At 43.3% G+C, this 26307-nt stretch overlaps 1 protein-coding gene across 6 annotated transcripts in view; it reads left to right on the top strand.

Annotated features, from left to right (window-relative positions):
* PRUNE2 (prune homolog 2 with BCH domain) overlaps nt 1–26307 on the top strand; it is a 315426-nt gene that overhangs the window by 213482 nt on the left and 75637 nt on the right. The gene's annotated exons all lie outside the window — the stretch shown is intronic.

Here is a 26307-nt window from a genome sequence, read left to right as displayed (position 1 = left end):
AGGGGGAAGTAAACTTCCGTTTCACACAACTGAGCAGTCATTTGCATTTTTCGCCGACCCAGCAATATGATAGCAGCATGTGAATAAACACAAAGCTTAATTAATTAAAGGGGTACTCCGGTGGAAAAATCAACTGATGCCAGAAAGTTAAACGGATTTGTAAATTACTTCTATAAAAAAAATCTTAATCCTTCCATTACTTATTAGCGGCTGTATACTACAGAGGAAATTGTTTTCTTTTTGGATTTCTTTTCTGTCACGACCCACAGTGCTCTCTGCTGACACCTCTGTCCATGTCAGGAACTGTCCAGAGCTGGAGAAAATCCCCATAGTATACATACTCTGGACAGTTCCTAAAATGGACAGAGGTATACAGCAGCTAATAAGTACTGGACAGATTAAGATTTTTTAATAGAAGTAATTTATTAATCTTTTTAACTTTCTGGCACCAGTTGATTAATTTTAAAAAAAAAAAAAAACTCCACTGGAGTACCCCTTTAACTCCTTGGGGACGGAGACCATTATAACCCTAAGGATGGGAGCATTTTTTGCAATTCTGATCACTGTCACTTTAAGCATTAATAACTCTGGGATGCTTTTACCTTTCATTCTGATTCCGAGACTGTTTTTTCATGACATATACTACTTTATGTTAGTGGTAAATTTTTGTCGATACTTGCATCGTTTCTTGGTGAAAAATTCCAAAATTTGATGAAAAAATTGAAAATGTTGCATTTTTCTAACTTTGAAGCTCTCTGATTGTAAGGAAGATAAACATTGAAATTTTACAAGGGGTAAAAGGAGAAAAAGCCCCCCAAAATTTGTAACCCAATTTTTCTCGAGTATGGAAATACCTCATGTGTGTATGTCAAGTGTTCGGTGGGCACAGTAGAGGGCTCAGAAGGGAAGGAGCGACAATGGGATTTTGGAGAGTGAGTTTTGCTGAAATGGTTTTTGGGGGCATGTCGCATTTAGGAAGCCCCTATGGTGCCAGAACAGCAAAAAAACAACACATGTCATACTATTTTGGAAACTACACCCCTCAAGGCACGTAATAAGGGGTCCGGTGAGCCTTAACACCCCACAGGTGTTAGACGACTTTTCGTTATATTCGAATGTGTAAATGAAAAAAAAATTTTTTCACTAAAGTGCAGGTTTTTTCCCCAAATTTAACATTTGTACAAAGGGTAATGGGAGAAAAATCCCCCCAAACTTTGTAACGCAATTCCCAGAATGACAACTCCCAGAATGCACTGACAGACCGTACATGCTGGGAGTCGTAGTTTTACAACAGCTGTAGGTACACTGGTGGGGAACCACTGAGTTAGAAAACAGACTCTAGCTCAGTGATTCCAACCCATGTGCCTCCAGCTGTTGCAAAACTACAATTCCCAGCATGTACGGTCTGTCAGTGCACTCTGGGAGTTGTAGTTTTGCAACAGCTGGAGGCACACGGGTTGGAATCACTGAGTTAGGAAACAGACTCTAGCTCAGTGTTTCCCAACCAGTGTGCCTACAGCTGTTGCAAAACTACAATTCCCTGCACGGCCAGACAATCAGGGATGCTGGGCGTGTAGTTCTGCAATATCTGGCCCTTCAGATGTTGCAGAACTACAACTCCCAGCATGCCTGGGCAGTCTGGGCATGCTAGGAGTTGTAATTATGCAACAACTGGGGAAGAACAGTGGCCTCCAAACTGTAGCCCTCCAGATGTTGCAAAACTACAACTCCAAGCATGCCCAGACTGTCCAGGCATGCTGGGAGTTGTAGTTCTGCAACATCTGAAGGGCCAGATATTGCAGAACTACACACCCAGCATCCCTGACTGTCTGGGCATGCTGGGAGTTGTAGTTTTGCAACATCCGGAGGGCTACAGTTTGGAGACCACCATAAAGTGGTCTCCAAACTGTGCCACTTCAGATGTTGCAAAACTACAACTCCCAGCATGCCCAGACAGTCAGTGCATGCTGGAAGTTGTAGTTTTGCAACATCTGGAGGACCACAGTTTAGAGACCACTACACAGTGGTCTCCAAACTGTGACTCTACAGATGTTGCAAAACTACAACTCCCAGCATGCCCAGACAGCCTTTGGCTGTGTGGGCATGCTGGGAGTTGTAGTTTTGCAGCATTTAGAAGGCCACAGTGAAGATCACTTATCGCGATCTTCACTGCACCCTTCTCAGCCGCACTTTCCGGCTGCCGCTCTTCCTCCTGCCGCCGCTTGTTCCTGCCGCCGCTGCTCCGGGATGCCGCCGCCGATGCTTTCCGGGTAAGCCGGGCCATGTTCCCCCCGCTCTGTACCGACTTCGATCGGTGCGCAGAGCGGGGGGAAATTAACTGTAACCCCCCGCCCCCTCCTGCCATTGGTGGTCAGCCTGACCGACCAATGGCAGGGATTAGAAGGGGGTGGCAACATTGCCACCTCGCTCCTATGCTTTAGGCTGGTCGGAGCTGTCTCTGACAGCTCCGATCAGTCTTATTTTCCGGGAGATCGGGTCACCAGTGACCCGATTTGCCCGGATCGCGGCAAATCGCAGGTCTGAATTGACATGCGATTTGCTGCGATCGCCGATATGGGGGGGGTCTCAGGACCCCCCTAGGCATTGCCACGGGATGCCTGCTGATAGATATCAGCAGGCATCCCAGTACGATCACCGCCCGGCGAGCGGCAGTGATCGGAAATACGGAGGGCGTATGGATACTCCCTCCGTCCTTAAGTCACGGGACGCGAGGGCGTATGCATACGCCCTCCGTCCCCAAGGAGCTAAAGGACAATTATTGTGCAGAACAACTTATCCCCTATCCAAACCCCCCGAGATCTCCTGCACGGGAGGGGTGGTGGTGGTAAGTTCTCCTTTAAATAGCCATGTGTGGGTGTTAGATCCCAAATATATTATGTGGCACATATGTTAATGCTGTACATCTACTGATGCACATCCAATACCAAATCTCAACATCCTACAACTATACATTTAGCTAACTCCAAGAATTTCATGACTGTTGATTTAGCTGGGTACATGGTACATTTTGTGTATTGATGTATGATGTACGGAATGTCTGACTCATTTTTATTGTGCAGGTGTGGTGCCTTGGTGTTTAGATAGTTCTTCAAAAAGGAAGGGCTGTACTTTACATTTGCCTATAATAAATTGAGCATTCCTGGGAAGCTTAGTACACTGCTCAAAAAAATTAAGGGAACACAAAGAACACAATGTAACTCCAAGTCAATCACACTTCTGTGAAATCACACTGTCCACTCAGGAAGCAACACTGATTGACAATCAATGTTACATGCTGTTGTGCAAATGGAACAGACAACAGTTGGAAATTATAGGCAATTAGCAAGACACCCCCAATAAAGGAGTGGTTCTGCAGGTGGTGACCACAGACCACTTATCAGTTCCTATGCTTCCTGGCTGATGTTTTGGTCACTTTTGAATGCTGGCGGTGCTTTCACTCTAGTGGTAGCATGAGACAGAGTCTGCAACCCAAACAAGTGGCTCAGGCAGTGTAGCTCATCCAGGATGGCACATCAGTGTGAGCTGTGGCAAGAAGGTTTGCTTTGTCTGTCAGCATAGTGTCCAGAGCATGAAGGCGCTATCAGGAGACAGGCCAGTACATCAGGAGATGTGGAGGAGGCCATAGGAGGGCAACAACTGAGCAGCGTGACCGCTACCTCCACCTTTGTGCAAGGAGGAACAGGAGAAACACTGCCAGAGCCCTGCAAAATGACCTCCAGCAGGCCACAAATGTGCATGTTTCTACTCAAACGGTCAGAAACAGACTCCATGAGGGTGGTTTGAGGGCTTGACATCCACAGGTGGGGGTTGTGGTTACTGCCCAACACCGTGCAGGACATTTGGCATTTGCCAGAGAACACCAAGATTGGAAAATTTGCCACTGGCAACCTGTGCTCTTCACAGATAAAAGCAGGTTCCCACTGAGCACATGTGACAGATGTAACAGAGTCTGGAGACACCGTGGAGAACGTTCTGCTGCCTACAACATCCTCCACCATGACAAATTTGGCAGTGGGTCAGTGATGGTGTGGAGTGGAATTTCTTTGGGGGCCGCACAGCCCTCCATGTGCTTACCAGAGGTAGCCTGACTGCCATTAGGTACCAAGATGAGATCCTCAGACCCCTTGTGAGACCATATGCTGGTGCGGTTTGCCCTGGGTTCCTCTTAATGCAAGACAATGCTAAACCTCATGTGGCTGGAGTGTGTCAGCAGTTCCTGCAAGAGGAAGGCATTGATGCTATGTACTGGCCAGCCTTTCCACAGACCGGAATCCGATTGAGCACATCTGGGACATCATGTCTCGTTCCATCCACCAACGCCACGTTCGACCACAGACTGTCCAGGAGTTGGCAGATGCTTTAGTCCAGGTCTGGGAGGACATCCCTCAGGAGACCATCCACCACCTCATCAGGAGCATGCCCAGGTGTTGTAGGGAGGTCATACAGGCATGTGGAGGCCACACACACTACTGAGCCTCATTTTGACTTGTTTTAAGGACGTTACATCAAAGTTGGATCAGCCTGTAGTGTGGTTTTCCACTTTGATTGTGAGTGTGACTCCATATCCAGACCTCCATGGGTTGATAAATTTGATTTCCATTGATAATTTTTGTGTGATTTTGTTGTCAGCACATGCAATTATGTAAAGACAAAAGTATTTCAATGATTAGTTCATTCATACAGCTCTAGGATGTGTTATCTTAGTGTTCCCTTTATTTATTTGAGCACTGTATATATATATATATATATATATATATATATATATATATATAGTACAGACCAAAAGTTTGGAAACACCGTCTCATTAAAGGGGTTTTCTTTATTTTCATGACTATGACTATGTGGAACTATAGACATAACAAAAATTGTTATGTCTAACATATTCTAGGTTCTTCAAAGTAGTTATAGTACGTAAGTAGTAGGGCCTCACGTCTGCCTTAGCGACTACACCTTGCGGATCAAAAACTAAAGAAAAATATTTATAAAGGTGCCGTAAAACTTAGCATTTAATTGTATAGCTAGATAAAATTCACCAAAATATTAGTGCAATGTAATAATACTATCACCAAATAATAATTATAGATAATTAATGTATGTATCCTATTTATGATGATCGCCTGGTATGTTTAAGCGAACCATTCACAATACATATCTGATTGCATTAAGTATGCGTAAAGATAACCCCAAGTACACCCGACGCGTTTCTGCCTGGTTAAGTTTACTCATTATCACATATATAACCAGGCTTCCTCAGGGGTAACACAACACACAAAGGGTTAATTAAACACTCAAAAGGGTTAATAATCCTATATAGAGAGTAATATGAATGGTCACAGCCTTTAATGACCACATTTATTAAAGTGCAACACTGCAGCTCTAGACCGCTCCAGGTGGAGCAAACATTAGATTATATTAAGGATTTGTTCATCCAATGCAAGACACCTCCCCTCTAGGTAACGATAAACCCACTCTGGAATGATACCAATGATAGTGCGGGAATGTCTCAAAAATGCCTCCTATATGAATAATTCCAGGTCCACTGTACTGTAAATAGATGTACCAGATAACCTGAAAAAAGATCAAATACTGATACTAAATATATATAATAAAAAAGAGAAGAGGGCTTACCCTATCTTCATCAAGACAGTTAATGATGGTTGTACTCACAATGAACTATAGGAGACCAGACCTGAGCTGCCTAGAAACAGACCAGGGTACATCTTAGTTAAGAAAAACATACATACACCGAGTCCTCATACATTTAGATAAGTAAGGCATCCCAAGGAGGACTTGTACTTACAGTGAAGAAGGCGAACAATCGCGCACGTCCTGCAGTGGCAGGGGACCCGACCGTCTGCCGGGATACACGCGCCCTGTATGCGCGCCGGCGTCCTTTTGTAGACCAGCACTTCCGGGACCCGTCACATGAGCACCACCCATGTGACGCTGTACATGGGCGTGGCTCTGTTCCCGGAGCCGAGAGGCTCCGGACATTACCGATTACTGACGGGGAGCGCTGGTTACAACCATTATCAAATTACTAAAGGCTGGCTCATATGGGAAGAGTGTGCAGGAACAACGTATAACTTAGAAAGGATATATACAACGGCAATTCATAACCCTGGTTATACAGGATTAGAACTGTAATTAGCTAAAAGCATATTTTAGTGTATATAATGGAGGTACTATTCCAACCTATTATATATTTGAAGATACATAAGACTCCAAGAGGTCACCCTGATGCAATGGAAAATCCGACAAGGATAAAAGGGGAATATTGGGAAATGGTGTTGAGGAAAAGATCAGGAGCTTCTAACTGGCACCGCTATTGGGCATACAAAATGAAAAACTTTTGTAAGAATAAAGAAGGGAATTGAAAAAAAGGGGAGGGAATAAAAATATATTTGTAGGTCTCCTCTCTCTATTAGACCTGGCAGAAATACTCCATTTATCAATCTAGACAAGTTTAATACGTAGCCATATTAAACCATTAGCCAACCGTAGGTAACTTGCATATGATATGAACACACTATTAATCCTATATGCACACGGACCTCTACCTGACATGAAAATAAGATAACGGGGGGAAGGGGGAAGGGAGGGGAAAGATAGCTGGGCCCTATGGGTCTACCAAACCCTAAGAGTCCCTAGAAAACGTCCCTAAACCTAGACGGCATGGACGCCCTAATAAGGGCGGTACCGTATTCTGGAACCTCCTACAGATACCTATTATGCCCTAGGTATGGGTGGTACTAGACATATCGGTCAGCTACAACCGTCCCTGTCTACCTATCATTCCACCCAATCAAGGGAAGAGGTCCGTAATGTCATAAAGTAAAATATCTAAAGAAGTCGAGGATGTAATAAGTAAAGATATAGGTTATAAAAATGGAGCAAAAGACAACTGCTCATTCAATCCTCCTGGGGACATAGATTTGAACTTAAAAATCCACCTTGTTTCCCTTTGCAAGAGGACTTTGTCCAAATTCCCCCCTCTTGGTGATGGTTTAATTTGTTCCAGACCCACGAAGGATAAACATTTATAATCCCCTTGGTGTATTATGTTAATATGGGTGGAAATTGGGGTGTCCCTCTTGTGCCGTATATCACCCAAGTGTTCCAGGACCCTGCGTCTAAATTCCCGCAGGGTCTTGCCGACATATTTGGCCCCACATTGACAGAGGGCTACATACACTATTGCCTTAGTACTGCAATTTATAAAGCTCCTGATCTCATACCTCAAACCAGTATCACCATACAATACAACCTTAGTTTTTTGTATACTCGGGCAGGCTTTACAATGCCCACAGCGATAACACCTGGGAGAGGAATATCTGTCTAGCCAAGTCTGGTTGGATTGTACTGGTAGATGGGAATGCACCAGATTGTCCCCTAGGCTTTTCCCTCTCCGGAAGGTTATCTCAGGGCGTTCACCCACTACCTCAGATAAATCTGGGTCTAACTGTAGGATGTTCCAGTACTGACCAATTACTTCTCTCACACGTTTGGATTGAACATCAAAGGTACCAATAATTCTGAGCGGTTGTTTAGTGTCAGTTTTTGCCCTCGGTACGAGCAATTGTGCTCTGTCTTGTTCAAGGGCAAAACGATAAGCCGATCTTAAGGTATAGTCTGGATAACCTCTTGTCAAAAATCTGGTGCGGAGATCCTTTGCCTGTCTCTTAAATTCAGCCCTATCTGAGCAGTTCCTCCTGAGACGGAGATACTGCCCCCTCGGTATCCCCCGTTTAAGGGGGACCGGGTGGCAGCTCTCCCATCTCAGGAGACAATTGGTTGCAGTGTCCTTCCTATATACCGATGTCTGCAGTCCACCAGCACTGTCTTTACAGACATAGACATCCAGGAATGCCAGCCCCTCTTGCTGAATCTCAAATGTAAAGGAGAGCCCCAAGTCGTTGTTGTTCAGTACCCGAAGGTACTCCTCAAATTCTGGCCTGGAGCCAGTCCATAAAATGAAAATGTCATCTATATAGCGCGACCAAAAGGTCGCGCTAATAGAAAGATGTTCCCGCTCGTCTGAGAAGGCGGTGGTGGCCTCCCACCAGCCCAGGGTGAGGTTGGCATACGATGGGGCGCATGGGCTCCCCATCGCCGTCCCCCTGAGCTGGTGGAAGTACCGCCCCTCGAAGAGAAAAAAATTATGGGTCAAAATAAATGACAAAAGATCCAGTACAAACTTATTGTGGGCATGATGATAGATACCCCTAGATGTGAGAAAGTGAGAGACCGCATGAATGCCAACTTCATGCGGAATCGAGGAATACAGGGCCTCCACGTCTATCGAGGCCAACCAGGTACCTTCTTCAATGGTGAGACCCTCTAGTTTGTTCAGGAGGTCCAAAGTGTCCCGTGTATAGGACGGTAATGAGTGAACAAATTCTCTAAGAACTTTATCCACGTAGATACCTATATTTTGCCCGAGACTCCCAATACCTGCCACAATGGGACGACCCTTCAATGGTGAAATACCTTTATGTATTTTGGGGAGTGCATAAAAGGTGGGCGTAACGGGAGTCTCGGGCAACAAAAATTCATATTCTTCATCAGAGATGAGCCTATTGGATTTTGCTTGACCAAGTAGTTCTTTCAATTCACAAAGGTAGCCCTGCGTAGGGTTATTAGATAGTTTTTCATAAGTGTGTTCATCATCTAAGAGTCGTCTACACATGCTGACATACAGACTTCTATCCAGAAGAACCACATTTCCTCCTTTATCTGAGGACTTGATGACAAGATTATCCCTCATCTCTAGCTCCCTTAGGGCCGCCTTTTCTTGGCGACTAAGATTATTCTCCCTAAAGGGAATCGAGCCAGATATAGACATAAATTCCCTTGTCACCAAGTCCACAAAAACATCGATACATGAAATATCGCCAACAGGTGGAAAAGAGCGATTAGGTAATTTACAGTTAGTGTAAGGGCCCTCGCCAACTATCCTCTCGTTATCCTCCAAGAGAGACATAAGTTGTCGTGTAGTCTGCAAATCTTGTACAGTCATACCATTCTCTCTAGCTTCTCTCCTTTCACGCAACTTGTGGAACTTGTGCCACCTTAATTTTCTAGCATAAAGATGTATATCCTTAGTCCAGGTGAAAAGATCAAATTGCATGGTAGGAATAAATGAGAGCCCTTTCTTTAGAAGTTCTAACTGGGATAGTGTAAGATTATGTGACGAGAGATTAATAACTTGACCCTTATCCTCAGGATTTAGGCCGGATATCGACCTCTTTCTGGGCGATATCGCAGTTGATATTGGCCCTGTTGGCTGTCTAAAAAAGACTGAGATGAAGAGGAAGATGTGGACGTATAGTTTTGGGGAGCACTTGTATCCCCACGATTGCCCCATGGTTGAGGGTTAGATGGATAGTAATGTTGTTGAGAAGGAGGGGGAGGGTGTCTGTTTGAATAATTCCTTGGTCCCCTTGGTCTCCTGGGTCTGGAATAGCCTCTACCCCTATTGTTGGTACGTGTAGATCTGTCCACGTCCGACAGGTCAGTGTCAGAGGTTGACAGGTCCGTATCAGGTTCTCTCTGTGTTGTATTGCGGGTCAAGACTGAATAAGCTCGACTTTCTCGGAATTCTTGGAGGTCCCGCACAAATTGAGAATGCTTCCTCTCTTTTAAATTATATTGGAAGCGCTCTATGGAGACCTTTAGTTGAGTTTCCTTAGATGTAAATTCAGGGTCAGTCTTGAACCGCAGCACAAGCTCTTTTTGTTCTTTGAGTCTATTACCCAGGAGCTCAAGATTGACTTTCTCCTCCTCCAGCAATATGTTAATAAATTTTATTGAGCAGTCTGTAGCAGTTTCCTCCCACTTTTTAAGTACTGGGGATGTACGCAGTCTGAGTGCTGGTAGGGTAGGTACCCTTAGTCCCCTAGGCACTATTTTGTGTTTAAGATAATTTTCAAAAGATTGCACCTCCCAAAAGGATGCTGTGAACTGTTTATGACAGTTAGTTAGTTCTCTAAATGCTGATTTTAGAGATGGAGTCGGTTTAGTTTGTGCAAGAGTTTTTTCAGAGAAAATATCCCTTGCTTCTGAAAGCCATTCGTCCAAGTTAACAGTTCCTGCAATGAATCCTGCCATGCCAGCTTAAATAACAATTATAGTACGTAAGTAGTAGGGCCTCACGTCTGCCTTAGCGACTACACCTTGCGGATCAAAAACTAAAGAAAAATATTTATAAAGGTGCCGTAAAACTTAGCATTTAATTGTATAGCTAGATAAAATTCACCAAAATATTAGTGCAATGTAATAATACTATCACCAAATAATAATTATAGATAATTAATGTATGTATCCTATTTATGATGATCGCCTGGTATGTTTAAGCGAACCATTCACAATACATATCTGATTGCATTAAGTATGCGTAAAGATAACCCCAAGTACACCCGACGCGTTTCTGCCTGGTTAAGTTTACTCATTATCACATATATAACCAGGCTTCCTCAGGGGTAACACAACACACAAAGGGTTAATTAAACACTCAAAAGGGTTAATAATCCTATATAGAGAGTAATATGACTGGTCACAGCCTTTAATGACCACATTTATTAAAGTGCAACACTGCAGCTCTAGACCGCTCCAGGTGGAGCAAACATTAGATTATATTAAGGATTTGTTCATCCAATGCAAGACACCTCCCCTCTAGGTAACGATAAACCCACTCTGGAATGATACCAATGATAGTGCGGGAATGTCTCAAAAATGCCTCCTATATGAATAATTCCAGGTCCACTGTACTGTAAATAGATGTACCAGATAACCTGAAAAAAGATCAAATACAGATACTAAATATATATAATAAAAAAGAGAAGAGGGCTTACCCTATCTTCATCAAGACAGTTAATGATGGTTGTACTCACAATGAACTATAGGAGACCAGACCTGAGCTGCCTAGAAACAGACCAGGGTACATCTTAGTTAAGAAAAACATACATACACCGAGTCCTCATACATTTAGATAAGTAAGGCATCCCAAGGAGGACTTGTACTTACAGTGAAGAAGGCGAACAATCGCGCACGTCCTGCAGTGGCAGGGGACCCGACCGTCTGCCGGGATACACGCGCCCTGTATGCGCGCCGGCGTCCTTTTGTAGACCAGCGCTTCCGGGACCCGTCACATGAGCACCACCCATGTGACGCTGTACATGGGCGTGGCTCTGTTCCCGGAGCCGAGAGGCTCCGGACATTACCGATTACTGACGGGGAGCGCTGGTTACAACCATTATCAAATTACTAAAGGCTGGCTCATATGGGAAGAGTGTGCAGGAACAACGTATAACTTAGAAAGGATATATACAACGGCAATTCATAACCCTGGTTATACAGGATTAGAACTGTAATTAGCTAAAAGCATATTTTAGTGTATATAATGGAGGTACTATTCCAACCTATTATATATTTGAAGATACATAAAACTCCAAGAGGTCACCCTGATGCAATGGAAAATCCGACAAGGATAAAAGGGGAATATTGGGAAATGGTGTTGAGGAAAAGATCAGGAGCTTCTAACTGGCACCGCTATTGGGCATACAAAACGAAAAACTTTTGTAAGAATAAAGAAGGGAATTGAAAAAAAGGGGAGGGAATAAGCCACCTTTTGCTTTGATTACTGCTTTGCACACTCTTGGCATTCTCTTGATTAGCTTCAAGAGGTAGTCACCTGAAATGGTCTTCCAACAGTCTTGAAGGAGTTCCCAGAGATGCTTAGCATTTGTTGGCCCTTTTGCCTTCATTGGGTTCAGGTCTGGTGACTGTGGAGGCCAGGTCATCTGGTGCAGCACCCCATTACTCTCCTTCTTGGTCAAATTGCACTTACACAGCCTGGAGGTGTGTTTGGGGTAATTGTCCTGTTGAAAAATAAATGATGGTCCAACTAAATGCAAACTGGATGGAATAGCATGCCACTGCAAGATGCTGTGGTAACCATGCTGGTTCAGTATGCCTTCAATTTTGAATAAATCCCCAACAGTGTCACCAGCAAAGCAACCCCACACCATCACACATCCTCCTCCATGCTTCACGGTGGGAACCAGGCATGTAGAGTCCATCCGTAGTGTTGCTCAAGAATATTCGCAATGCGAATTTTATTCGCGAATTCGCGAATATTCGCGAATATAGCACTATATATTCGTAATGATGAATATTCTTTTTTTTTTTTTTTTCACAGTACACATCACAGTGATCATCCCTTTCTGCTTCCAGTTTGTGTGGTGTAAAGAAGGCTCTAATACTACTGTGTGAGACCGGTGTGCGCACTTTCGCATATGCGAAAATTAGCATATGCTAATTTTCGCATAGGCGAATTTCCGCCTATGCTAATTTTTGTATATGCAAATTTTCGCATATGTTCATTTTGGCATACGCGAATGTTCGCGTATGCGAAAATAAGACGAGAATATTACGAATATGCGAATATTCGCGAATATATGACAAATATTCGGTCATATATTCGCGAATATTCGCGAATTCGAATATGGCCTATGCCGCTCAACACTATCCATCCGTTCACCTTTTCTGCGTCGCACGAAGACATGGTGGTTGGAACCAAAGATCTCAAATTTGAACTCATTAGACCAAAGCACAGATTTCCACTAGTCTAATGTCCATTCCTTGTTCTTTATCACAAAAAAAGTCTCTTCTGCTTGTTGCCTGTCCTTAGCAGTGGTTTCCTAGCAGATATTCTACCATGAAGGCCTGATTCACACAGTCTCCTCTTAACAGTTGTTCTAGAGATGTGTCTGAGGCTAGAACTCCGTGTGGCATTGACCTGGTCTCTAATCTGAGCTGCTGTTAACCTGCGATTTCTGAGGCTGGTGACTCGGATGAACTTATCCTCCGCAGCAGAGGTGACTCTTGGTCTTCCTTTCCTGGGGCGGTCCGCATGTGAGCCAGTTTCTTTGTAGCTCTTGATGGTTTTTGTGACTGCACTTGGGGACACTTTCCACCTAGAATATGACATATTTTCAGTTGTTTCACACTTTTTTGTTATGTCTATAGCTCCACATGTGTTAATTTATAGTTTTGATGCCTTCAGTGTGAATCTATAATATTCATAGTCATGAAAATAAAGAAAACTCTTTGAATGAGGTGTGTCCAAACTTTTGGTCTGTACTGTATATATATATATATATATATATATATATATATATATATATATATATAACTTCCTCCTCAAGGAAACAGCACTCGACACGAAGTCCAGGTATAGTGCAAGCTATATGGTCTTTATTGGCATCAGAGCATAAAATGCGACGTTTCGGCTAGCAAGCCTTTTTCAAGCATAGTAAGAACATACAAACAACCATCTTAAATAGGTAACAAAGTGACATGATTGGGGGAAATACAATTGCAAGTGATATAGTAATCAACATTTAGCCAACCTCTTATCTCTCATTGGTTGGAAAAGTGGCCATGTGCTGTATCAGCTGCCAAACATGTAAACATATATCAGATGACATAGATCCCTCAAAAAAGTGTTAAACAAAACAGGATGGCACAATGTGGGGGACTCTGTGTCACTAATAGTCACATCTTATGCTTTATCACTTACCGCCGACGCCATGTCCTTGTCAGTGTTTGTAAACACTGTTAGTATGGCTGAGTGGTCCAACCCCGCGTGGTCACGTGCGTCTCACTACTAATAGGTTTGTATGCGCATGCGCTACAACTCTGTGTGCTGTGCGGCCCGTTCACAGCATCATCTCGTAGTGACAGGACCTCCTGCGCATGCGCAACATTGATATGCACAGCGCAGCTGTCCCGCTCTGAATACAAGGGAATGGCTGATTAAATTATCCGCCAAGACCTATAATGCTTCTATCGGGATACAGAAAACCAGATCCTATGATCACCATAATGTGAACAGGCATCAAAAAAAAAAAAGGGAAAAAAAGACGGTGACAATGTTCTGATATAGTGATCTTCTATGGAGTCCCCAATCCTGTGTTCATCCGGTTGGTTTCAAATAGTGTATACACAAAGTGATCTAGAAAAATATAAAAAATACAATTCAAATCAACATCCCACGTCAATAATGAAGTTGATACCTCCATGTTATCTATGTATTCTGAACTCAAGAAAAAGGAAAGAAGGGACTAAGAAAAGAATAAGAAAAGAAAAAGAAGGAGAAAAAGAAGAAGAAAAGAACAGAAGATAAAGGATAAAAGAAAAAATAATAATAAATAATAAAATAATAGTAAAAAAAAAAAAAAAAAAAATATATATATATATATATATATATATATATATATATATATATATATATATATTGTAACGAACCGTCTTGGGGATTAGCTCTGGGATCGTCCTGGTCACTTGCCACGGGACACGTTCCTCACCAGCTTTATTTCCACAGGTTGCAGGTAAAACAAAACATAAACAGGAACAAAATAAAGTCCTAGACTGTCTGGTCACTGACTACACATATCAGCATGCCCTGACTACGAACTGGTGAGCTTCCCTCAGCCAGTTAAACATGTGTCTCCTGCAACCTGTTACTCACAGTTCACACCACTTCTTGGACCACTCGCAGCGCCTTCTGCGTGTTAACTAAACAGGGCCCGTGTGTCTCCCCCTCTAACAGCCAGCATACTGTTTCCCAGGGAGAGCACACATTAGACTGAGTCTCCATCTCATATAAACCTCCCTTCCCTGCTGCCTCATTACTTAAGAAGCAGATGAGAGCTTCTGCAAGGTGAGCCAAGGAAATACACCCTTTCCATGCCACCTTGTCACATATCCCCCCCCCCCCTTTGCTCAGACCACCAGGAAGGAGCACATATGTTTGAAAGGCAGAAACCATCTGCCTTTCCTTTCTCTTGGACAACTTTTTTCCCACAGTCTCTGAATTCCTTGACTTTTTTCTTCCGGACTTTTACCAGCCACTAATGGCAAGTCTCTCGGTCACACCTCTCCAGTACCAGGTTCTTCACCCTGGTGTGGACAGGGTTCTTGAAATTAAGGACCGAGAGGACCGATGCTTCTAACCTTTGTCTTCTTCTGGCTTGCCGGACCTCTGCCTCTGCTTCAGAGAATCTTTCGGCCTCAGTGGCTTCACCACCCACTGTCTTGTTCTCTGTAGCTTCAGAGGACCTCCGACACGGGTCTATCTCAGTTTCAACTTTAGAGAACTTCCCACCTGGTTTCACCTCAGTCTTGACTTCAGTGGATTTCACGCATGGTTTCACCTCATCCCTTCCAGCTTTCTCTTCAGGGGCACCAGCTTCCTCAGGTTTGGCTTCAGAGTCTTTGGCTCCTTCAGATTCTTGTGTAGAATCAGCTTCTACTACTGTTTGGCTCTTCTCTGCAGCTTCTTCAGGCTTCCTCTTCTGTTCACCTGTAGCTTCAGTTGTGCCATTTTTTTTATTCATAGCTTTTAAGGTTGACTCTGGTTTAGCTTCTGCTTCAGAGGATTTCTCTGCCTTAGCATTACCTTCAGAATTTTTGGTCCGCTCAGGTTCAGAGGATTTCCCGCCTGACTTCTCCTTAGTCTCCACTTCAGAGGATTTCCCACCAGGTTTCAGCTCAGTCCTAGCTTCAGGGGACTTCTTACAGGGCTTCACCTCAATCTTAGCTTTAGAGGACTTTTTGATATTCAGAGAAAGCATCCCTGTATCCTGTAACTTTGGCCCCAGAAGCCTTTCTTGAGCCAATTCCACCATATCTTGGTCTCTGCTCTCTTTTAGGACTTCCTGGTCCTCTTTCTTTTTTTCATATTTCCGCTGCTTATACTGGAGCTTAGCTGACCTCATCCTCTCACTGTCAAGTAACTCTGTCAAGTCCCTGACAGTATCTTCTGAAGACAGCAATTGTTTCCTCAACTGTTCATTGTCCACCAGCACAGCCATCTGCTCGTAGAGTTGCGCTCCCAGCAAAACCAAGGCAGCTACGTGGGACTTTCTGCACATTTCGTTCTGCGCTTCCAGGCTCTCTTTTAAGATCATCTTCCAGCTTTATATATCTCAGCTGCTCACTCTTGAGCTTTGCGGAGATCTTCTCACTGTCCAGCAACGGTTTCTTGGTCTTCTCTAACTCATTGATAGATTTTCCACTCTCACCAATCTGTTCAGATAGATCTGAGATCTCCTGTTGCAAATTCTTGTTTTCATGTTACAGAGTCTCAACTTGTTCCAGGGCCTCCTCATACTGCTTACGGAGCAAGTCATTGTCATGACGAGCAGATTGAAGAGCATGTGCAAGGGCATTCTTCGCCTTGACTTCCTCCTCTTAGCTTTAGAGACACTCTCCAGATTGCTGGCAAGATCATCAACTTTCATCTTCATTTCATTCTTCTCTTTTTCAATTTTTTCCATGGCTACCAGCCTAGCCGTGTGATCTCTCCACAGAGCCTGATGTGCACCATGTAGAAGACTCACTTCTTCCTCTTGGAATGACATCCGCTTGGCCAGGCTCTCCACTTCACTCTCCTTGCTGGTCACAAGACCCTGGGAGCGGGGCAGTTCATCCTGCAGAGCCACGAACTCACTCGCTTCTTACTCTTTCTTAAAGTCAGCAAGCGATTTGTCCCTCTCCTCTGTCAAGCGATGTACCTCTTTTTCTTTCTCCATCAACTTCACAGAGACCATCTGCAGGGTTTCTTCCAGATTCTGGATCTGCTCCAGTTTTTTTCCAAGGCTAGCTCGTCTTTTCCGAGACCTTTTACTCACAGCGGTCTCCTCACTCTCGCTGTTAGACCTTGAGACATCCTCTGGTCCTCTGTCAGACACTCGACCCAGCTCTTCTCCATCTCTAAATGAAGTCTCCCCCTTTTTCGGGGTTGCGGCTACTTGTGCCTTATTATTATCATCAACAACAGGTGCCACTGACACCTGGCACTCTTCGTCTCCCACCACGTTGGCAACTCTGGAGACTCTTGCTAAACACTGCCGTCGGACCGGCAATGCCTTGGCGGTAAGTTCGTTGCCCCTAGCAACAACTTCAATGGCTCTTGGCACCAGCAAGTCAGGGTGATTCCCGAACAGTTCCTCTGAACTGTCTCTCAGTTCCTTGACAGACTTTTGTTTTGTCTTGTCACAGTCTCTCCACGGCCTGGCAAAAACGACTAAGGCTCCTGGGTCTGCAACAATATCTGGTCCAGTGGTTCGACCTTCCTGGTTACAACCCCTCTCGGGTCCAGACGCCACATCTCCTTCACTTAGGACTCTGTCTGTGACCGTAAGGGCAGCCCCCAGCTCCACTGGTACTCTTTTCCAGAGTTTTGGTTTTTCCACAGCCATCTCTGTAGCTTCTTTTCCAGTCCCCTCTTTAACTTGACTCGCGGACTGTTCTTCAGCTCCCCTAGTGGTCTGGCACACTCCCACCTCAGATATACCTAGGGTCTGCTGACACTCCCCGTCCTCATCCTCTGCTGAGTTACTGTCCCCTGCTATGTGGTGTAATTCAAATGTTGTGAGCCTATCAGGTGTTCCTGCTCTAGTCACCTGACTATCTTCCCACAACTGTTGAAAAAATGGAAAATCCTTCCCAAGTACTACTTCATACTCTAAGGTCGGCTCCATTGCAACCTTGTGACTTATGGTACCATAGGGAGTAGAAATACACACATTAACTGTTTTATAACCCCAAATACCGGCTTGTATAGACATTACAGCAGGGTCTGGCTTTCTGCATCTGGTCTTTACCAGACTTATTAAACATTTTGGATCTAACAAAACCATCATCTTTTTACCTTCCATTTCCAGCTCACACAGGTTTTCTTTTGTCCTGCGAGAGGTGGCAACAGTACTCTTTACATCAGAACACATTAACATAAGTGTTTCAAGAAAAACATTATCAGCCTGTATTGGTTCACAATATACAGCACCATTCACACAGTCCAGTAGAGACCCCCCAGTCCTCACTACTACCTTTGGATGCGAACTCTCAGGTGCACTCTCAGCATCCCACAGCTGCCAGAAATATGGAAAGTCTCAGCCCAGTACAATTTCAACTGTAAGTTCCGCACATACCTCCATCATATGGCTTACTGTCCCAAAACATGTATCAAAGGTAATTTGAACAGTCTTACCGGGCTCCGGGCGGGACTTCACAAATGGAATTATTTCTGGCATAATCCGAGATACAGTCTGGCAACAATCCAAGTCCACCCACATTGGAATTCCGCCCACCAACAACTCACGGGACCTCGGCTTCATCCTGGCGACCACCGGTTGTGGCCCACGTCGGTTGCCCCCAGCAACGGCCTGCCGATGTCCTTTTTCCAGGAAAAAAATCTCAATCCGTTGCCCCTAGCAACGCTCCTTCACAGACACCATCCTGTGCTTGAACTCCTCTGCTGGGCTCCTCCGACTTGCAATCTAGCAACGGCTCCTCTCCAACTTGCCCATTGGTTGCCCTTGGCAATGGGTTGCCCTTAGCAACGGCGTGCCCGCATCCTCCACCAAAATGTAACGAACCGTCTTGGGGATTAGCTCTGGGATCGTCCTGGTCACTTGCCATCGGACACGTTCCTCACAATAACACCACTGACCACAGTTCCGCATACAAGTCTGGCTCCTCGCCAGCTTTATTTCCACAGGTTGCAGGTAAAACAAAACATAAATAAGAACAAAATAAAGTCCTAGACCGTCAGGTCACTGACTACACCTATCAGCATGCCCTGACTACGAACTGGTGAGCTACCCTCAGCCAGTTAAACATGTGTCTCCTGCAACCTGTTACTCACAGTTCACACCATTCTTGGACCACTCGCAGCGCCTTCTGCGTGTTACCTAAACAGGGTCCGTGTGTCTCCCCCTCTAACAGCCAGCATACTGTTTACCAGGGAGAGCACACATTAGACTGAGTCTCCATCTCATATACACCTCCCTTCCCTGCTGCCTCATTAGTTAAGAAGCAGGTGAGAGCTTCTGCAGGGTGAGTCAAGGAAATACACCTTTTCCTTGCCACCTTGTCACAATATATATAAAATAAGAAAAACAAAGAAATAAAAAAATTATAATAAAATAATATAATAAAATAATAAATAAATCTAAATTGAAAAAATACACACAAAGGAAAAAAAGGGAAAAAAAGAAGGGGGAAAAAAGAAAGAAAGGAAGAGAAAAAGGGGAGGAAGGGAAAGGAAAACAATGGAGTGGGGGAAGGGGGGGGAGAAGGGGGAAGGGGAAAAAGAAAAGGGGGCAGGGGCAAGAAAGGGAAAAGCAAGAAATAAGGGGAAAAAGAGAGAATTAAGAAGAATCATGTGATGCAACAAGTTGACTGAGTAATAAAAATATAGTTACATATAAGGTTTAAGGTTGTAATCAATGTTCAGTCCAAATGGATATAGCATATTTAATTTGTGTATCCAACGAAGTTCCTTCTGTTTTAGGATCCTCTCTCTGTCACTTCCTCGTCTAAGGGTGCATTCACACCCCGTTTTGTACATACGGATCAGCCCAGATCCATTTACTTTAATGACCCAACCGGAGTCCAACGGTGACTCCGGTCGGCTCAGTTTTGACCCGTATGCGGTTTTGGACCGGAACTAAAACCGTAGTAAACTACGGTTTTAGGTCCGGTCAGGAAACCGCAGACGGGTCAAAACTGAGCAGACCGGAGTCACCGTTTGACTCCCGTCGGGTCATGAAAGTAAACGGAGTCATGGGCTGATCCGGCCAGGGTACGGGAGCGCCCGGTTTGCCCCTCCCCCCGCCGGATCCGGCACCCGTATGTCCAAAACGTGGTGTTAATGCACTCTTAGAGGAGGGACATGATCGATAATCCTAAAATGAAGTTGACTGATGTTATGTCCCATCTCCAAAAAATGTTTGGGAATGGGGTGTTCGATCTTCCCTGTCCTAATTGATGACTTGTGCCCGTTCAGACGTATACGACACTCATTAATTGTCTCGCCCACATAATATAGTCTGCAAGGACATTATAATAAATATACAAATTATGACAACCTGCACGCATATCTTTCTCATATTTTGTAAATTTGCCCTGTTTGGTGATGCAAAAAGGAATCACCTTTAATGATGCTATTACAGTGGCTGCACCCCAGGCAGTGAAAATTCCCTTTCCTGGGGCCCAGCCACATGTTTTTATCTGTCATAATTGGTCTCTTGCTTCCTATATCCGATTTTGCCAAAAGGTCCTTGTAATTCTGGCCTCTGCGATAAGCAAGGACTGGATTACCTGTTAATCTCGTAGTACACTATATTATACTCCAATTTTGTTTGATTATTTTAGCAATTTAACCACTAAGTGTGGTGTAGGTGGACACAAAAGGGATCTTTTCATTCTTGTCCCTAGTGGTAGCCTTTAATAACTCAGTTCGTTTTTTCTTCCCTAAGTTAGACCTATGTTGTTTTAACAATTTTTGTGGATATCCTCTTTGGCTGTATTTATTACACATCTCATTTAGTCTGCCTTCTACATTCTCAGAGGGTGAAACAATTTGCTTGACCCTCAATAGCTGACTCCAGGGCAAGGATTGGCTCATTTACCTGGGGTGAAAGCTATCATAGGCCAGGAGGTTATTTCTGTCGGTTTCCTTTGTGAACAAGTTGGTAGAAAGTCTACCATCCCGAAGGAAAACGATAGTATCCAAAAACTGTAAGGAATCAAGTGAATATACCATGGTGAATTTTTATTCAGGATAGATGTTGTTGAGTTCATCCAAAAAGTGTTTTAATTCATTCTCCGTACCCGTCCAGACCACGAACGTGTCATTTATATAACGTAGCCACATTTGTACATGTCTGAACAGGGGCGAAGAATAGATATATGTGACTTCCACATCCGGCATATAAATGTTCGTGTAACTTGACACCACGTTATAGCCCATGGCCGTTCCCCTGTTCTGCACATAGAGGTCATCCCCAAACAGAAAATAGTTCTGTTTGAGGATGACCCCCAGAACACCCCAGAACAAGGGAACGGGCGCCTTCTGTCATGTCAGATTTGCTTAAGCAGTTGGCTACTGCCTGTATATCGCAATCATGATCTATTGAGGTATATAGATTTACCCCGTCAAAAGAGACAAGTATAGTGTGGTTAGGGCACTCAAGGGCCATGATCTTCTGGAGAAAGTGTGTCGTGTCCTGTACATAAGAGACTGCCTGTTTTGCAAAGTTACAGAGGATCCAATCAAGATATATATCGCTATGGGAGAAAATACGGAATCCCACCCGGAGACAATAGGTCTTCCGGGGGGATTCCGCAGATTTTTATGAATCTTTGGCAGTGTATAAAATACTGGTGTCCGAGGGTGTTCCTTGATGAGGAATTTATGTAAATCCTCATCAATAACTCCATTTTTTCTGGCATGGACTAGAATATTGTCAATCCTCTCCTGAATATTATGTAGTGGGTCTGAATTAACCTTAGTATAAACGTCCCCATCCTCTAGTTTTCTATTGATTTCGGCTAGATAAAGGGGGGTGTCCATGATAACGATGCCCCCCCTTTATCTGCCGATTTGATGGTGATGGCCCTATTTTGTTCCAAACCCTTGATGGCTTCAATACCATTATGATCCTTTGGGGGTTTGAAGTTACTCTTGTTAAACAGGCCCACCTCTTTTAAAGTGAGGTCCGCCTGTTTACCTACAGCATCGGATTCACTTGAGTGTTCCACATCATGTACAGTAAAATAATTTTTTAACCGTAATCTACGAAAGAAAAATTCTAAATCAATGTCAAGAGTAAACCAGTCCACATCAGTAGTTTGGCAGTATGACAGTCCCTTTTCCAGTACTTTCATTTCTATATCTACATCTCTTCCCCCCCCCCTTCCCCCCACTCCATTGTTTTCCTTTCCCTTCCTCCTCTTTTTCTCTCCCTATCTTTCCTTTTTTCCCCTTCTTTTTTCTCTTTTTTTCCTTTGTGTGTATTTTTTCAATTTATATTTATTTATTATTTTATTATATTATTATTATTTTTTTATTTGTTTTTCTTATAATTTTTTTATATTTTTTTATATTTATTTATATATATTTTTTACATTTTTTACTATTTATTTTTTATTTATTTATAATTTATTTTTAACTATTTATCATTTTTTACTCTTTTTTTTTCTTTCCTTTTTCTTCTGTTCTTTTCTTAGTCCCTTCTTTCCTTTTCCTTGAGTTCAGAATACATAGATAACATGGAGGTATCACCTTCAATATTGACGTGGGATGTTGATTTGAATTGTATTTTTTATATTTTTCTAGATCACTTTGTGTATACACTATTTGAAACCACCCAGATGAACACAGGATGGGGGCACTCCATAGAAGATCACTATATCAGAAAATTTTCACCATCTTTTTTTCTTCTTTTTTTCCCTTATTTTTTGATGCCTGTTCACATTATGGTGATCATAGGATCCAGTTTTCTGTATCCCGATAGAAGCGTTATAGGTCTCTGCGGATAATTTAATCAGCCGTCCCCTTGCATTCAGAACGGAACAGCTGCGCTTTGCGCGTCAATGATGCGCATGTGCAGGAGGTCCTGTCACTACAAGATCATGCTGTGAACGGGCCGCACAGCGCACAGAGTTGTAGGGTGTGCGCTTACAAACCTATTAGCAGCGAGACGCACGTGTCCACGCGGGGTTGGACCACGCAGCCATAGTAACAGTGTTTACAAACACTGACAAGGAACAGGGACCTCCCGGTGATCATGGCATCGGCGGTGAGTGATAAAGCATCAGATGTGACTATTAGTGACACAGATTCCCCCACATTGTGCCATCCTGTTTTGTTTAACACTTTTTTGAGGGATCTATGTCATCTGATATATGTTTACATGTATGACAGCTGATACAGCACATGGCCACTTTTCCAACCAATGAGAGATAAGAGGTTGGCTAAATGTTGATTACTATATCACTTGCACTTGTATTTCCCCCAATCATGTCACTTTGTTACCTATTTAAGATGGTTGTTTGTATGTTCTTACTATGCTTGAAAAAGGCTTGCTAGCCGAAACGTCTCATTTTATGCTCTGATGCCAATAAAGCCCATATAGCTTGCACTATACCTGGACTTCGTGTCGAGTGCTGTTTCCTTGAGGAGGAAGTCCTTATGTGGATCCAGTGTGGCACACTGGTGGATACTCTGCGCCGCACTGAAGCCATCCTGTGCTGAAATTCACCACTTTGTTCATATATATATATATATATATATATATATATATATATATATATATATAACTCTTTCCCCATAATAATAAACTAAAAACTATTTCCCTATCACGGAGTAACACATTGAGAGTTTACTGAATGACATAAATTAAAGAGTACCTGTCACCCAAAAAATTTTTCATATGTTGTTCATTAAATTATAATAAACAACTTTAAAATAGCAGTGCTGTTAAAAAATGTTTTTTTAGCTTTCTTTGAAATGACCACTAGGGGTCTCCCTAGATGTCCAGGCCACTGGCCTCCCATAGAGTTCAGATTCATGCTGGCTTGGCATGAGTCTGAACTCTGACAGTGCAGCCAGGACACTAATAAGCACAGCTCCACTCTCTGCCTATCAATCAGACATAATGGGGAACACTGGAGTATACTGGGGAACACTGGGGTATACTGGGGCACTCTGGGGAACACTGGGGCATTTTCCTAAATTACTTATTATTTTTACAAAAACCCACCATTTTTTTTTATTGATTGGTCCCGGGTCTCGGCAGAAGCGCAGCACGGCAGGTCCGACTATGCTCCTATACTCCTCTTTAGAGGAGAAACTTTCAATGCATCAGATTGATCACAGTTGTTCTGTAGACTGTCAATATGAGCTGTTGATGGTCTTGCCCTAATTTCCTAGCCCCTCCTTGATTGACATACAGAGCCCTGTACATTAGTCAGGGTGGGTCTGCGAAGTGAGGGCAAATTAGTAAGCATCCTAGAGCAGCTAGGTTCCGCCTTCTTGACACTTGGCTGATGAATAAAAAGGTGACAATGACCATTACCTCCAGGAAAGGTACAGTTTGTTTTTATACCTGAACAGCTATTCAACAGTGTCTGCAGATCATAGCAACAAATAGATCTGACAGATTCCTTTTAAAGATAACAAACCACAATAGGTAGATGAGATTGTAACCACTTTTGTAGGCAGCCAAATCATAATAATCTTATAGTTGAAAACCGTTATGATTTAATAAAGATAATCCAGCAAGTCTGACCAGTTCTGGTTTATGCAAATCCCACCCGTATGTTTTGGTTGTCTTAGATTTTGGTAAGTAAGATACTGAGAAATACATTATCTGTGTACAGTGCTATGCGATGCGCTGTTACTTTATAGGTTTATTCACATGTCGCAGTTAACTTGCAATTTTATACATATGAAAGTAAAGTAACATGGTACATGAATGAGAGAAACCACTCATAAATGTACTTTCAGCAATGGAAAGTAATCATGTTACAAATGCAGGTCCGATTTCAGAGTTGACCTTTCTTATCTATACAATACTAACATCAGGTATTGAGCATATCCATTTGCCAGGAAGTGACTAATTATATTGCTGAGGTTCTATTCATAGGAACCAGCTGGCTGTTAAGCTAGTTTCTTTCAAACATTATTTGCACATTGTGAAATCCCTTTATTGACTTATAGATCATTTTCTATCCTGTAGGGTTGTAGGCACCAAGATAATGTTACGGTAAAACAATGTTATTTTTTTTTTTTATGGGAATACTGATTGTACAGAATAGTCCCTGCCAAAATGTGTCCCAGTATTCCAGAATATGAAAGGAATATGGATTTATAGGGCTATGTATGGAATTTTTACCGCACTATACACATTATATTCACGGGTACTATTAAAGTAGGTATATTTTATGGCCAGTAAAACGCTGTATGTAGACACCTCTCCTTAATAACTGTTGCAAAAAGGTGTATTTAATGTCTTATCCAGCCTTAAAAAAAAAGCAAGTCTATGGGAGGGGGCGTGACGGAGCCTCCAGCACTGCGGAGAGCTCACAAAGGTGGGTGCAGAATGACAAACTGCGGGGGTCCCCAGCGGCAGGACCCCCGTGATCATACATCTTATCCTCTATCCTTTCCATAGGGGATAAGATGTATTAGGGCCCGAGCACCCCTTTAAGGTCCTTTCTAATAAAGCCCTTTAGATAGCAACTGCAGCCCCTTTATATAATAATAGCACTCCCCTTTAGTGACCCCCTTTATGTAGTAATATTAGTCCCCTTTAGGGACCTCATTTTGGTAGTAATAGCAGTCCCTTTAGTGACCCCCCTTTAGGTAGTAACAGCAGTACCCTTAAGTAAATCTTTAAGGTAATAATAGTCCCCTTAGTAACCCCCTTTAGTGACCACTTTAAGTAGTAATAGCAGTTCCTTTTTAGTGACGCCCTTCAGGTAATAATAGCAGTCCCTTGTATTCACCTCTTTAGGTAGTAATAGCAGTCACATTTAGGTGACAGACCCCTTTAGGTAGCTGTAGTAGAGGCCCCCCTCACATTAAGTAGTAAAAGCAAGCCACTTTAGTAGCCCTCTTTAGGTAGTAATAGCAGTCTCCTTAGTGACCCTCATTAGATAGTAATAGCAGTGGCCCCCTCACCAGGATCCCACTTAGCATGTCTTCTCTTCTGCTCTTCTCTCCTCTGATCTCTGCTCCAGTGGATGATGACGTTACTCATATACCAGAGCAAAGACTGGAGCAAAGAGGAGGGACACTCAGGTCTCTTGTGGATTGTGTTCCCAGATGGAGGAAATAGTACCTTCTATCAATGTTTCTTTAGTTGAAGAAATGGGATCCAACATTGATACATCAGTCCTAAGTCCTCCATTCGGGCAGCATGCCTTGTGTGGGAGACAGCCTCGGCCGGTGGCATCACAACCAAGCAGTGCTACTACAGAATTGCACTCCGATTTTTTATGTCATTGTAGAAGCATACAAGGGTCAAAATAATTTCAATGCGTTTTAGAAGCAAGCCAATTTTCTTCATCAGGGAGGTAGAAGTCCAATTCAGGCTCATTGGATTCAGGCCTGAAATGGACTTCTACCTCCCTGATCAAGGAAACTGTTTTGTTTCTGAAACCCATTGGATTAATTTTTACCCTCGTATGCTTCAACATTGGCATCACAAACCGGAGAACGATTTTTTAACAGCACTGCTTTGTTGAGACTCCACCGGCAAGGGCTGTCTGCCACACAAAGCATGCTGCCCGAATGGAGGACTGAGGACTGCTGCATCAACGTTGGATACAATTACTTCAACTGATGACACATTGATATCAGGTACTATTTCCTCCATCTGGGAACACTATCCACATTCAGTATAGCGGTGTTTTACACATACCAGG

This window comes from Hyla sarda, chromosome 1, assembly GCF_029499605.1.
Source record: "Hyla sarda isolate aHylSar1 chromosome 1, aHylSar1.hap1, whole genome shotgun sequence".
Taxonomy (NCBI): Eukaryota; Metazoa; Chordata; class Amphibia; order Anura; family Hylidae; genus Hyla; species Hyla sarda.
The sequence above is the reverse complement of the archived record's forward strand: the minus strand, read 5'-3'. Positions and strand labels throughout refer to the sequence as shown.